Source organism: Micrasema longulum, unplaced genomic scaffold (genome assembly GCF_059751315.1).
Source record: "Micrasema longulum isolate JH-2025_06_02 unplaced genomic scaffold, ASM5975131v1 h1tg002182l, whole genome shotgun sequence".
Taxonomy (NCBI): Eukaryota; Metazoa; Arthropoda; class Insecta; order Trichoptera; family Brachycentridae; genus Micrasema; species Micrasema longulum.
This window is the reverse complement of record NW_028279347.1, coordinates 129,231-144,011: the sequence shown is the minus strand read 5'-3', so window position 1 is coordinate 144,011 and position 14,781 is coordinate 129,231. Positions and strand designations below refer to the sequence as shown.

At 30.0% G+C, this 14,781-nt stretch overlaps 1 protein-coding gene across 2 annotated transcripts in view; it reads left to right on the top strand.

The window, feature by feature from the left end:
- The window catches only part of LOC148272816 (uncharacterized), a 168,879-nt gene that overhangs the window by 41,864 nt on the left and 112,234 nt on the right, over positions 1 to 14,781 (top strand). For both annotated transcript variants that reach the window (XM_088239540.1, XM_088239539.1), the window contains exon 2: positions 14,696 to 14,739. The gene's annotated coding sequence lies outside the window, so the exon portion shown is untranslated. The remainder of the gene's footprint in view (positions 1 to 14,695; positions 14,740 to 14,781) is intronic.

The window sequence follows — 14,781 nt, the reverse complement described above, 5'->3', positions numbered from 1 at the left end:
TGAATACTTAATATCACCCAGTATAGAATTCACAAGTCCGCGCACGTGCAAATTAAGATCTTTAGTATCTCTATGGAAGCAATTCTAACTAACGAATCCACGTTTTTTCATATATTGTGACGATTTTAAAATGGTTGTCACTATAGCATAATAATATCGAACTATGAAATATAACTCTTCTATGCTGAAATTATGGCACAAAATTGATTTTTAATTTATTTAAAATCACTTAATTTGAATTTTTGTGTTGGAAGTAAGAAAATATTTTCCTTTTGTACCTAGAATTACATGACTGCTTTCTTAATCTTAATACTCACTGGTTGCCTCTGGTATTAATATGATTTAAATACACACAAAAAAGTATAAATGTACAAGGATCAACTTATTCAATTATTAATTTATTTATTTTAGGTAGGTATATTTATTAAATATTCTCAGGATTATTTCCAAATATTGTGTTTAAGTCTCATACTGTAATAGATTATGATTATTGTCTTACAACTAACTAAATAAAATAATAAAAAATGTTACCAAAATATTTTTATTTTGCCAAAATGTTTGTAGATAGAAGACTAAATTTCACCTCCTTGGGAGTCATTAAGATAAATGAAAGTCTAGGCATTTACAGGACTTATGACTCGTCATTTATTTTATTTAATTTTTTTTATGCACAAAATACATAATTTTATCATAGAGCACAACTATATTTTTTTTATGTCCTGACTTGCTAGAGAATTCCGTGTTAAGTCGGGACTCTTGTATATATAAAACAAAAACACTTTTTAACATATTGAACAATATACAAAATAATCAAAACAATGTACAAAATAATAATAGAAAAATATAAACAATAAAAATTCATTGGTTGATTTAAGTGGCACACTGTGTAACATTCACCATTTTGCCTATGTTTAAACAACGATATCACTGAATGGTGTGTCTTCTACTTAAAATTGACAAATTTAAAATTATATCTTTTAAGCGAAAAAAACCCGTATAGTTTAACTACAAACTAAAAAATGTTTACTTTTTAATGGTTTCTCCAATAAAGGATCTTGGCATTATTTTAGATAGTTAACTCTCCTATCGTGAATTGATAATATTGTAAACAAATCTCTTAAACTTCTCGGAATTCTTTGGGATAGATCTTCCGGCGTTTTTGTAGATTTTCTCACCATTAACACAGTGTGGATAAAGATGGATTGACACGGGTTAGCTAGAAGTCTTATAGTTTGATCGTGATTATGAATATGAGGGTACTACTTGCAAACCCGGCCAAATCCAAAATTAAAAAATGGTGAGATATTAATTAAAACTTATTCAGAATATTTTCAGTGTATATATGTCAGTTAAAAATACGGCGTAATTTGTAATACTCGACTTTTAAATTATCAGCTTTGTTGCGAACATGGCAACCTCTACATGAGTATTGTAAAATTGGTAATGTTAACATTCAAATTTATTATTTCACTACTTTTTTTGACACAATCATGCTTACATCATTACTGCTTACGTTTAAAATATTTACTGATTATAATAAAAAAATAAGTTTAAAAAATTTTTTTAAGTTAAGTATTGTATCAGTTTTTTGTAATTCACTTAAAATAAAGAAAGATGGATTTTGCCGAGTTTGCAAGTATACCCTCATATATTGTTACCGTTATTTCATTGCCCTTGTTTGTCTTGGCTACACAGTTTTATGTTAATTTTTTGTTTATTAATTTATTTATACATTTTATTATAAATAAAATTTTATATTCACTTTGTCCAGCAAACAAGGGTACATACCCCGTTACATGCTAGGCAATTACATTTTAATATATGATAATGGTTTACAAGTTAAAAGAAAGCACAGAGTAATAAAATATAAACTGATTCGCATACACATTTTGATACATATACATACACACATACACATATATACACATATATATGAATATAATATTTATTTATTTTTATTTATTTTATAAATTTATTGCAAAAAAAAATAGTATACATACTTAATAACAGGGAATCTATATAAAACTAATAAATGTAAAATGAAAACGGAGTATTCTCTGTTTATGTTAGTCTCCATCTAACATGGCTAAGCCTGTTCTAAGATGGAGATTTTTTATCTTTAGAGCATAAGTAGTCCTATTCTAATAAAACAATAACATAAACAAGTAAAACTAAAACTACTTAATTATAAATGCCTAGCTAATCAAATGTAAGAAATTAAAATTCGTTATTATACAAATATAAAGTTTATATATGTGCCAAGAATACATGTTACTTAAACATAAATAATATAGAATAAATACAATAAAAAAACAATATAAAGCAATGAAATACATAAAAATATAAATAATATGTGTACCAATTATATAAAGTACTACGTGTTTTGATTTACATATATTTAATATACACACATTTTATTTAGTTGCTTGTGTACAAGTAACAAATATGTTCTTTTATCTAACGGTTGAAATTGGCTTAAGCCGTACATTTAATAGATAAATATATTACATTTCGCCAAAAGTTCTCAGAACTAATGGATATTCTAGCTTGATTCCTAAAGCAGCAAAATAAAAAAATATATTCTCATGTGTTGTGGCAACATCCGAAAGAAAATTATGTTAACTCTTGTGCCAAGTACACTGGAGATATATATAAATAGAATGACCATCAAATTTTACGATTAAAGCGGAACAACTATTTCAAAGTCAAGGCCGTCCGTTCACACAAACAATGGTGTCCGCAACAGTCATACATTTGTCATAGGCCAGCAAAATAACGGAGAATCCAAGCCAATGTTTCAATTAACATGGCACCACGCAAACTGGTTTTTCCATGGCAAACGACGTAAAATCAAGTTAAATAAACACAGGGACATTTTTGTCGAAATTGTATTATTTATCATCTCAGGTTTTTCATACTGCAGTTCGGCATTTTAATTGAGCCTTTACGTTAGGAGACAATTATTGATTGAATCAACTTTCTTTTTATTTAACGTTAATGGATAAAAAATATTTACTTCCCACCTAAGAAAAAGTACTTTTTCAATTTTTCTAATTCTGAGATATTTAAAGATTAGTGTTTACCTTTTATTTGAATTCCTACATACTCAAATATTTCAATTTCAAGGTTCTTAGTAATAGGTACCAAAAATTGGATTATAATATGTGCACACTGAAGACTCAATTAATTATTTTTTTTAGTTTGTTTGTTTTAAAAAATATTTACAAAAATAATCTTAAAATAAAAAGTCCTACTGAATTGCAAGCATGAAATTCATCAGCAGGTTCCACGTATTTTTTCAATATTATATATATTTTTTCTCACTTCTCAGTCGTTTGCTTGCCAGAGTAGTAGTGGTTATGTTGGCAGAAGGAAATCACGTCGTTACAATGCGTCTCCACCCGCTTTCATCTTCAGCGCTTCTGGAGGCCTCCTGAAGAGGGACGCCAATCGCTTCTGTCACCAAGTTTGTCCATCTGGTAGGACTTCTTCCACGAGACCACGTTCCCTCTACTCGTCCCTGTACCACTATTTTTACCATATTGTCTTTTCGCCTCATAACGTGGCCGAAGTGTGGAAGAAAAACGCTTTTCAATACCCAGTTTTTTTAAGCAAACAAACAGGCTTATGAAAGCTCTAATGGATTGGTATTAACAATGTATAATATATTGTTTAAAACCAACCTAAACAATCTTTATCAAAATAACCTTTTACATTCTTAGAATCAATTTAAAAGTACAGTATGCGTGACCATAGTAAGATCTAAGCAGACATGGTAAATGTGTCATCTTTAACTCAGTATTGAAATAACAAAGCTTGCTTTTTTAAAGCTTGCCTTTGCTGCATAGACACATGAACAGTTTTGTTTAGTGAGATTTTGTTAACTGTTCCGAGGATACTTGGCAGATGTGAAAAGAATCCGATGTTTGTTCTAAAATTTCCTACAACAAAGACAACATTGGAACTCAATTAACGGTGAGTTCTCTGATTCTAAAGACCTATGGGTGTCCAAGGAATTGCATCATTCTACGCCAGATTTGAGTGCTTCTATCTTAAACTGTTCTCTTTCTTTCATAGTCATTGAAAAAAATAAAGTTAGTACCATTTTTATTTTTGTAGACTCGATGATACTACATTGTTGCCAAACTTTTTTCAAGTTCTCCACAACCATAGCATTTCGCAGAGCAAACCAAAGTATTTCGTTTCTTGATTTCAGCATCGCGCCCTCCTTTGTTTACTATGTTATATACTTGACTTAGCCTATATTAATAATTTTATTTAAAAACATCATATACTCGTACCTACCATACTTAATTTAAAAGTATTCCGATTTCATCATTTACATATACATACCTAAGTCAAATAATCCAAGTACTTTGTACAATACATGCCAGTTTTATTAGTTCATTTACGTTTCCTATAATGCTGTAATGGTTAAGTAGAAAATCATGGCTAAAAATATGGCTAAAAATATTTCCAAACACAATGCTGGAGCCGCATGTTCTAAAGAAACAATTAACATATTTCCTCTAAACCAAATACAACCTGCCCGCTTTATTTGAAGATATTATGCAAATCTACCGAAATTGTTCATTGGAACTTAATAGTTCTGAAAATTCTTAAATAACCTGTACTTAAGGCATTTTTTTAGCTATTATCATCCAAATTAGTTCAATGCATAGAGGGTTTTTTTAGTTTCCGTTTTCACCTGAATTTTACTTACGTTAGAAAGATACCCAGAAGAAAAATTTATTCAACGTGTGTATAAAATTTATTTAACGTGGTATTTTTTGCACGGTTAATGTATTTTTAAATATTTGAAGCATTGACTTTGTGGTCAAATCATTTTATTAAATTTAAGTCAACAATTGTGTATAACCAATTACGGACATTTATACGCTTACCAGCTTTAATATGTATCCATCTCTTCGTCAGAACACTCATCAAACTATTTACTATACACTTTCACCATTGTCCTTTCAAAATAATATTAAACCAATGTGCTGATAGGACACGTGATTTTAATATCTAACACTAACGTGCACTGTTTATAACTTAATTTTATTTTATGTTGGTGCAAGAAATGGGGTGCGTCTTGAAATCGGTAGACGCAAAAAAGTTCGTAAGTGATTTTGTATAATTATTTACTAACATGGAAAATATTTTTAAATAATCAAATAGATTAAAATTATTGCCAAAGAGAAGATTAATATTTTAAGAAGGGAATACGATAGTCTAGGTATTTACGGGGCTTATGACTTTTCATTGGCTAATTTGAGTGTTTACATATACTGCGTAACATTTACCATTCTGCTTATATTTAAATATCCTTTCGTCAACATTTCCATTTGTTGACTTTTGTGAAGTAAAATCAAATAATCCAGCCTTGTCTTCAAACATTTGGGCATACTGAAAATATTGGTAACCAAATAATTACTCACGTACGAACTCAATTAGTTGCAAATTCTGACACGCTGTTAAAAATCGCAACTGTGATTTTCTCAAACAAAGTGTTCAGAATAATACATTTTTTTTTGGTATCGTTCCATTCAAAGATCCAGTATGAACTATTAGACGCGAATGAACTCATCATAATAATTTTAAATTAGTCTCTGTTAATCTTAATTTATTGTTGTGTATGATATTAAATCTAAATTAAGATACGCTAACAAGAGTATTTGACTATGATTCAGCTACAAGATCAATTTAAAGTCCGCGAATGACAGTGGCACAACTCAATGAATTCATTTTTACGCGAATCGGTTATTCCTGTTCGGCTAGATAGAAAAAAAAATCAAGTTATTTAATGGTGTTACATCCGTTAAGGGCCATTCTTATTAACCTAGTATAAAGTTATACCTATGCATGGTGATAGAAAAGGGATGAGAATTAAATTCTTATTCTACTACTGTAATAAGGATGGTATTCTCACCCTTATTCTACCACTATGCATAGGCTTTACTTTATACCTGGTTTATATAAGTAAGGTTTTAAGTGGTTTTTCTTATCTTAATACATATGAATCTATTTTTATATATTACCATGAATATTCTCCATGGAAAAGGCAAATAAAGTTAACAATGATTCTTTTCTCACATAAGTTGTTTTTGTAATCTTTAATGTTCACATCTTTTACTTAATTTATGAAAACTCAATTGGTCTTCTCATGTTAGAAAATTTTTGTTTTTAATATTGATTATAGATGACTGAGTGTTTGCTTAGTAAAATATGCGTACATATATTTTTTAATATTTTAATAAATTAAAAATGGAAAAATCCTCGAAATAATAACATTCGAAGAAACAAGTTAGTTATGGAGTTATTTGCAAATTTTCAAGTTTTTCCACTTGATAAAATTATCTTAATCATCCAAGGTTTAGTTTTAAAGTTATGATGTACAATCACAAACATAAATAAGAAAGTTTTCTGGCGAAAATCGTTAATTCCTTTTTTTTTCGATATCTCATTCATTAAATCAATTCAAATTAATTAAGATGCTTTTATAAGTATGTATCATGTCCAAAATATGTTTAAAAAACTACTATTAAGTAACACATTTGAAGTGTTTTTACTTAGTATAGTCAATAATGCATTTAGAGGGTTTTACCAGTCCTACGTTATTCTCGGATACTTCATTCATCGTATCTTATGCTGGCCCTCCACAGTGATTACTTTCGTCATGACAAATTAAAGTTTTTTCGTAGCCTCTTTGAATAAAAATTCTAAGCTACAGAAGAACCACTCTCTTGAGTTTTGAACGTTTGACGTTAACGCTTTTTTCTTTCCTTGCAATTTGATCGATACTTTGCATTCTTCTCTCCTTCAATAAAATCTTTAAATTAATCTAGTTTTAATTTTTTTTAAACACCTAGTTCATTCTTGTATACATGTAAAAAGAATATTGTTTTCGTTTGGTATTTAAGCATTAATGAAAATCGTTTTCTAATCCATTTTATTTAAATCAACGGCACTTAATGCCTTTTCCATGTAGAGAAAAATACATGATAAAATATGCATACAAATAAAAAGAGATTTCAAAATAAATTAAAACTAATAACAATGTGACATGTCCGGCTTAGCGTCTTATTTGACGTCAGAACCAATAATACTGAGGGCTATTATTGCAAAACAAAACTAGAGAAAACAATGAAATAAATATGGGTAAACCCAAAAGGAAAATACGTATCCATACATGTTTGCATTGTTATATTAAACTTTTTTTAAAATAGGGGAAGAGATAGTTTGGAATATTTCCTATTAGGTACAAGCAAGAATTAATTTTCATTATTTCCCCTGTAAATAACAAGTTTTTTTTACATGCCCAGAAGTTCCTTTTTGGTCCTGGTTAGCTTACAGTTTCCAGTGTGTTCATAAAATTCTGGAAAATTTATTCGAAGACACGTCAATTTTTTTTTTATTCAAATTCAAAATGTTTGCAATAAAAATTTTCGATTGTAAAAGAATTGGTTTCTCAAATAATATTTTATTTTTTATTTAATTTTACAATACGCCCAAGGGGCATTTACCAAAAATATACAGGTAAGTACAAAACATAGTAAGTAATAATTTAAAAAATAAACAACGCTTTTTTGTATACATGTAGAAACAATAAAAGGCATACTGCTATGCAAAATAAAAAGTGAAACTTTATATAGTAAAAAGAAAAAAATATGGATATAAGAAAAGTGATTAAATTAAAAAGCAAATTGTAAATAACTTATAAAGAATTTAAACAAAAATATATTTATATACATACGTATACAAAATATGGTATTAACAAATTCATGTTCAAAACAAATAATAAAATTAAGTTTACAGTCAGTATAAATAAGACATAATTATATTATATGGTACACAAAAATATTTGACGCATTAATTTCAGAATGAGATAGGATAACTATAATACACATCAAAAACAGAGAAAAAATTGCATGAATATTATTGTTCATTTAAAAAAAAAAACTACGATTTCACTTTTTATATATAAGATTTAACTAGAAAATACATGTATTTCAAGGAGTAGTTATATTCGTTTTATTATGATAACAAGTAGCATCTCTGGCTATTGCCGATTGTTGCATGATAGATAATTGGAAACTTCATGCGTTATGCAATCCGACCACCGGGCCACTTTGACCGGGATAACTTTGCCTTTCGGGCCTTAGTTAAAAGATACCTTGTACATAGAGAAATGTTGGCCGTTTTTAAAGTGTTTTTATAATTATAATTCATAATTATTTATTCTAAAATGTTATATTTTACTTTATTCTCATACCACTCTGTATTTATTGCTAAACCTATGTTGTCCTTTTCTTATTAGCATATCTCTTTCTTATTTCTTGTCCCTCACACTGGTTTAATGCATATATTATAGTTTATTTATCTTTATAAAACCTTAATTTTACATACGCCTGTACTAAGTGTTCCTATTGATATACAATAGTTTTATCTTTCGCTATTGTTTGTTATGTATTTTAAGTAAAATTTATTTTGCTATAATTAATTATTTATTTTACATATTTAAACCAAGTTTTAATACAAGTTTTGCTAGGTTTTTTTTCAGATGTATGCTTGAAAGCATGTTTATAATGAAACAATGTATTTAAATATGTCAAAATGTTTGCAGACAGGCTGGATTTCCTCCCTAGAGAGTTATCTAGATCAAAATTTATTGCAACAGTGAGGAAAACCATTTTTGAGAAGGAAGTCTAGGCATTTACGGGGCTAATGACCTGTCATTGGCTGGTTTAAACATAGGAAAAATGGTTAATGTTACACAGTGTGTAAATTAGCCACTTAAACCAGCCAATAAAAGCGTTGTAAATGCCTAGATTTCCATATTTCGTTCATATAAATATTTTTCGTCTATGTTGCAACAAATTTAGATGTTTTTAATTTTCGTATCTACTTTCATTCAACTGTCTATTTATAAAAACATTCAGGATTTTTATTTTTAATTGCATGCTTTAAAAAAAAAAATTTCTTACCAGGTTTATGCATTCGAATGTACCAAATGCAATTCCATTTCTTTGTATCTATTTCTCAATATACCATACTTGTAAAAGGCCTTTGAGCGTTTACTCGAATTAAATAAGTAAGTAAATAAATTTGGAGCAATTGAAATATTACATATAATGAAGAAGAATTTTATATGCTACCACAACCATATAAATCTAAATTGGCCCCAAAATTGAAATGTTTTATAAGAAAGGAAATATTTATTTATAATATTTAAAGCATTAACTTCGTGGTCAAACATTTTACTAAATGTTATTAAATATTTGTATATAACCACTTACCGACTTTTCTATGTCTACCGGTCTTCTTTTTTCATTAATTCTCAAACAACATAACATTTTCATAATTTAATCAGTGCATTTTTGTGCATGTCATGTTGGTTTTTATATTTTGTGCAACAACTATGGTGAAGGTGTATAGTGGGTTTTGCATGTTGGTTTGCATGCTGGTTTGATTGGTGTCCTAACAAAGAGACGGGTACATTTCGAAACCGGTAGACAAAGAAAAGTCGGTAAGTGGTTATACACAAATATTTAATAAAATTTACCAATTATTCATTATTTTAAATAGCATAACGTTTGAAGAAGCGTATTATTTAAATTTGTCAAGCCGGGGGGGCGCAGGCAAATGAAAGTCTAAACTCAAAGAAATCATACAAAACATGGACCTTTTAAATACGTGTTACCATTTATAATGTACAACAGGGTCTCCGTAGTATTGTTAAGTAATTATTTCGATATATGTCGACGATATTTTTATACTATAGTAGTGTTTACGAATATGTGTATAATGTTGGTTTATTTTTTAGCTACGCTAAATTGTATACATCATCATTATCATTTCCCTTCCCGCACCTGCTGGTGCATAGTACACCAATCGCAACTTATCTTGATAAATTTTTGTTACATGAGGGTAAGATGATCAGTCTTACGCTTCAGGAGCCAGTCCGGGGACTATGAAATATTATAGTGTAAAAACACCTTTTTGAATAAATAGTTTATGTCAACCATACCGGAAATCGAACCCGATACCTATTGCGTGGTAGGCAAACGCGCTGACCACTATACCACGAGGCCTTGTATTCAATTCATAATAAATGAAATTAACAGTATAATACGTATTACGGGAAGGTTGAGAACAGGATGCCTCGCTCTACCGAGAACTAAAACTACCACGGCCAAACATCATTAGACTTGCATAGGACGGAAGCTTTTCAATAATTTACAATAAAATCTACGTCAAGAAATAAATCACGGAAAATTTAAGGATTAATTAAAGAAAAGCTTCTTGACATAATTAACATTAACTGTATTTTGACAAAAGAGATGTATGTTTTATATGTGCCCGTGTTTACAAATTTTGTGTTTTGAATTAATATTTTTTTAGTGTTATATTTTCTCAATTTTTAAAATTGTTTAATTTTTTATTTATTTTATTAATTTGTTTTGCATTTTATGTTTTATTTATATGTTATTTTGTAAACTTTTCCAAACACAAGAGCAAGACTCTTTTTTGGCAAGTTCAACCTTAAGTGTTCCATTTTTCTACTGAATGTATTGTTTATTTATGCTAATAAAGGTTTTTATTAAAATAAATAATAAAAAATAAAAAATAAATAAAAATAAAAATACTATGTGCCTTGCAAATTGTACATAACATTATCGACCTAAAGTGTGTATGTATATATGTTTTACGACGTTTGCTCACAAGAAGAATCTTCGATCTTCAATTACTGAATAACCATAAATTTAGTCACCTCTGGGTTTTTCTGCATTGATATATTCAATTACCGATACTATTTTACCTTCCTATCTTACTCATCTTTAAACAATAGAAGAGCATGTGTTGCACGTGTATATCCATTGTGTTTCTTTTGGGAATTTTCACTCTCGATTTTGTGTTTATTATCCTGGGCGGTAAATACCAGACACCAAAGTTTTTAGAATCCTGGTGTAGTTAAAGAGAAATTGAGGCAGTCTGAGAATTGAATACGGAGTACCCTCTACGATTTATGTTATCCTGATACGGGAAATAGATTTAAATTCCGTTCGTAGGTACACACACATATTAATTTTTAAGGCATTTTGATTGATTACTTGTCTGTGTCTACGTAGATGTAGAATGCAGTAAAATCTGTGAAATAGAACCAGAACCCTGAACGAGTGCTTTTGACTGGATGTCTGCTCTCAGGTCAAAATCCTGAATGAGAAAATCGATTAGAGATATATCTGCCTTGTTGTGAAGCGATTGTCGCGTTTGCTTACCTTTCTTAAGATCCTGCTTTCGATTCCTAGGAGGTTGATCGTAAAATATTGATTTTAATGCTTGTTTAAACTGCAATATTTCATTATTTCTGGACTGCGCACTAAAGCGTTAGACTAATCATTTGCCCTTATGTAACAGATGTAACTGAAAATTTGCTGCATTCGATTTACAAATGCAGTGCTCTGCGTACCTCTGGGGTGTGGGAGAAAAGGGAGTGATAGTTATGATTTTATCGAAATATTTAACTCTGTAAATAATACCTACTTAATACTTTATAGTCACTGTTTAAAGATAATAAATTAATGTACATAATATGAAAGTGTGTAAAATAAATATGTTTAAAAAATTGTGTCATGATGAAAAGTCTTTAGATTTTTTTATATTTGTTTTATTTATAAATAACATTGTACATACAATTATTAGCAACAGAGACACAATTTATATTAACACAATCAAGAACGACCCATGTCAGTAAATTCATTAAAATATTAACATATTATAACAGAGATGAAGAACATTTAAGAAAAGGTAAAATGGAAGTCTAGGCATCTACAGGGCTTATGAACTGTCATTGGCTGGTTTAAGTGGCCACATTACACACTGTGGAACATTCGCAATACTATCCACATTTGAACATCTATATTTCTTCAATTCCTTCATCTGTTGATATTTGTGAAGTTAAAGAGCTGAAACCTTTATTTATGTGGGTGAGATTAATCTTATTGAATTATTTCACTTACATACTAGGCAACGCCTGAAATTTTTTTATTCAATTTCTATACTTATTCATGGAATTGAAATTGAAAAAAAATAATTTTTTCAGGCGTTGCCTAGTATGTAGGTGAAATAATTCAATTAGATAAATCTCACCACTCACTGGCCACTTAAACCAGCCAATGACAGGTCTTAGGCCCTGTAGATGCCTAGACTTCTATATTACCTTATCTTAAATGTTCTTCCTCTCTGTTGTAATATGTTAATGTAAACAGCCCCCCAGGGAGTTGAATCCAGTCCTTGTCTACAAAAATTTGGACAAACTCAAAATATTGTTAGTTACTAAAAATACAAAATAATCTGTGTTTTGCAACACTAAAACTAAAATAATATGTTTTTTACAAGGTCTATGGCATGTATGGATTTGTGTTTTATTCTGAGGCTTTTAAGGACTAATTTAAAGATACTATTTGACAATAAGGTGGTACGTGATGCTTTGTACGTATGAAAAAAACCTTAAAATTTCTTGGTTTTCCGTGTGGGTGTAGAGGAAATATGATGAGCCTCCTATGAATCAACGGAATACTTGCGGTATGTATTAGAAGTAACTTCGACAAAAGATCGTGTGTAATAATCTTGAATATGAGATCCTGATTCAGAGTTCGGTCGGCGTTATTGTGCCAAATCTCGGTCCGAGATCTTTATTGTTTTATGTACGTGGCGATTCATTTTTAAGGACGTGAGTAAATGGCGTCAGTGTCTGACTAGGTAAAAAATTTGTAAATCCAAAGGTATCTTTATGAAAAATATTTTGAGTTTGTCCAAATTTTTGTAGACAAGGAGTGGATTCAATTCCCTGGGAAGTTGTTTATATTGACATTTAACAACAGAGATGAAGAACATTTAAGAGAAGGTAATATATAAGTCAAGGCATCTACAGGGCTTATGACCTGTTAATGGCTGGTTTAAGTGGCCACTTTACACACTGTGTAACGTTCACAATTTTGCCTATATTTAAAAATCTATATTCCTTCAATTCTTTTATCTGTTGATGTTTGTGAAGTTAAAGAGCTGAAACCTTTATTTATGCGGGTGAGATTCATCTAATTGAATTATTTTACCTACATACTAGGCAACGCCTGAAAATGTTATCTTTTTCAATTTCTATACTTCTTCGTGGACTAGGTGGATTTATCAATTAGATGAATCTCACCCGCATAAATAAATGTTTCAGATCTTTAACTTCACGAATCGACAAGCTGTAAACAGCAACGACTGCGGCACAGTACAAACCCTTAGTACTTTACACACGTATTTCATAAATAACAGCAACAGCATATCGATGGACGCTGTAATGCGATCCGAAACGTCGGTAAATAGTACGAACGACACACTACATAATAACCCAGAAAAACTTACGTGCAGCCAATGACAGGTCATGAGCCCTGTAACGCCTAGACTTCCCTTCTCTCGGATGTTTTTAATTTCTTTTGTAATATATTAATATTTTTCATATGAAAACAAGTTTTTAATAGAAAAAAAAATAACGCGTAAATCCCTCACCATACTCTACGAAACACGTATATTAGATTATATTGTTGTTATTTCTTTTATTTATCTAAATCATTGTATTTATTATAATTTCCTTTTTTAAATATACCTTCGAAAATATTTTTTTTGTAAGTGTAGGTTGGTTTACTAATGATAATGAATAACTCAAAAACGGAAATAAGGCACATATTTGTAGTTATGTCTACGATTATTAGTCAAGATGATTTATATGGTATAATTAATGTATTCTAGATCTTAATGAAAAGAGTAATATCTTTTGTATTTGTCGCGTATAATACATTACATGCTATTAAATTCGTTTTATAAATCTATTTCACCACCCACATTTGTAAAAAAAAACTATGAGTGTGCAGTCAGAAAAATAAATGTATAAAGCGCGTGCGATGACTATTATCAGAAGCTATTATTATTTGTGGATAACTTATATAGCGATTTTTTTGCGAAAATCACCTCAAGAGCGCAATACAATAAGCATCCAGCTTCTGGACGGAGTAGCGCATGGACATTCTAATTTATCGTTTCCAATCATGATATAATTTAAAGACCGTTTGTTCGTAGACAATACAATATTGTTTTGTCCACGTGTTAATAGAAATTCGCAGGACAAAACATTGTTACAAAACATTGTCACGGAGATAGACGGCAGGCTATCTCTGTGGAACAATGATTGACCGCACCACCACGCGCCGACGCGTTGTCCTCGTGTGAACGGGCAAGGACAGGACCGTGTTACAGTAGCGATTCACTCGACGCGTATGCATCGCTCCGACATATTTTTTCTGTCGAAAATGGCGGCAGAAAAAATATTTTTTGTTATTAAGTTCGTTTTTTTACAATTGTAATACATTTTGATTTAACGTTAAGAGTATTTTTCGTGAATGCGCTCGTAATAAACGGCGTCGTGTATTCATTTTCGCAGCGCTCACGAGTGTATCGAGCCAGCGTTCTGTCCTGCGCGGTCAAGGCTGTTCACAGAGCAGGGACAAGACAATATTGTCTTATCTATTGTATTACCCACATGTAAAATAACTTTATTCAAATATAGAAGCTTAATTATAGCACGTCTTGCAGGCACAGAACAATCAAAATTAAAAATTAAATTAATTGATTATGTTTTCTTTTACAGATTCTACAGACGGATTTCATCAAGTATAGAAACAAATAATTAAGGTAAGATTTTTATTTATTTATTTTCAATTATAAGAACACGTT